We start from the raw sequence: 1411 nt of genomic DNA, 5'->3' as shown, positions 1-1411 counted from the left end.
ATCACCCCCGACTTCATCTGTCCCTCCTCGGACCAGTGAGAATCCAGCATCACCCCCGACTTCATCTGTCCCTCCTCGGACCAGTGAGAATCCAGCATCACCCCCGACTTCATCTGTCCCTCCTCGGACCAGTGAGAATTCACCATCACCCCCGACTTCATCTGTCCCTCCTCGGACCCGTGAGAATTCACCATCACCCCCGACTTCATCTGTCCCTCCTCGGACCCGTGAGAATCCAGCATCACCCCTTTCGAATAGTTCAGGAAAACAACCTCTGAGTGGAACACCTAAAGAAAGGTTAAAGAAAGCAAGATCTTCATCTCATTCATTTTGTAGTGTGGTGAAGCGTATCAAGGTAGAGAATGCAGAAAATAATCAGACCCTTTCAGAACCAGGAGAATCTTCAAAAGAAGAAAATTGTTCAAAGGCCCAAGAAAGCTTGAAAAACAAAGACAGTGAGCCTGGAGAAAAGAGCTCAGAGGATAAAAACACATGAATCTAAGTCACTGAATACTGGGTCATTTAATGCCCTCCCAAAGGAGTCTGAGGATTTGACCATTAGAGAAAGATTAAAGGAAGAAAAAATGAAATTGACTAGGCAGGTTGAAGAGAAGGAAGACCTTCTTCGGAGGTTAAAGTTGGTCAAGATGTATAGAATAAAGAATGATGTGACTGAGTTAGAGAATTTAATAAAGAAGTAGAGGAAATGTGGTCAGAAGCTGCTGTGTGAACTGCAGTCTATCATGTCCAAGGACGAGGACAAGAAGCTGACTCTCACTGAGTTGATCGACTTCTATGGGATAGATGACAACTTGCTGCACTATAATAGAAGTGAAGAAGAATTTACAGGGGTTTGATACTTTTTTTTTTTTTTTTCAGGCTATTTTCCCCCTCTCTTCTTTGGGTGATGTGATCATACCTAGGGCCTCAAAAAAAATGTGCTCTGTTCCTGAGCTGTACATTTGGCCCCTTTACAGATTGTCTTTGAGAATGGCAATGCAGAAAGAAATGTTTTAAAGGGAAAAAAAAGATCTAAGCTGTTGTGGCTTAGATGGAGGAATGTTGAACAGTTTGGGATATTCTGACACAAAATTATAAGACGAAGCTTAGTGTTTTGGGTATGTTTGCTAAAGAAGATATTTAAGTATAAAAAGTTAAAATTGTGTTTAAAAAGAAGTTTGGATAATTCTAGAAACCAGGGTTAATTCATTGATTTGGGGGGCAAAATGTTTTATATTCAGTATTAGAAAGTAGTATGTTGAATGTCTAAATCTCAAGTGACATAAATGTAGCCTGCCCCTCCTAAGTTTATGGACCTATCCTCATCTGCTTAACATATCTGTTTGCTAATCTAGCAACTAATTAAACTTACATGTCTACAAAAAAAAAAAAAAATAACAATAGTAATAAT

At 39.8% G+C, this 1411-nt stretch overlaps 1 pseudogene; it reads left to right on the top strand.

The window, feature by feature from the left end:
* The window catches only part of LOC110334194, a 1214-nt pseudogene extending 354 nt beyond the window's left edge, over positions 1-860 (top strand).
* Positions 861-1411: the final 551 nt, after the last annotated feature.

This window comes from Mus pahari, chromosome 16 (assembly GCF_900095145.1).
Source record: "Mus pahari chromosome 16, PAHARI_EIJ_v1.1, whole genome shotgun sequence".
Lineage (NCBI taxonomy): Eukaryota > Metazoa > Chordata > Mammalia > Rodentia > Muridae > Mus > Mus pahari.
This window is presented reverse-complemented; position numbering and strand designations above follow the sequence as displayed.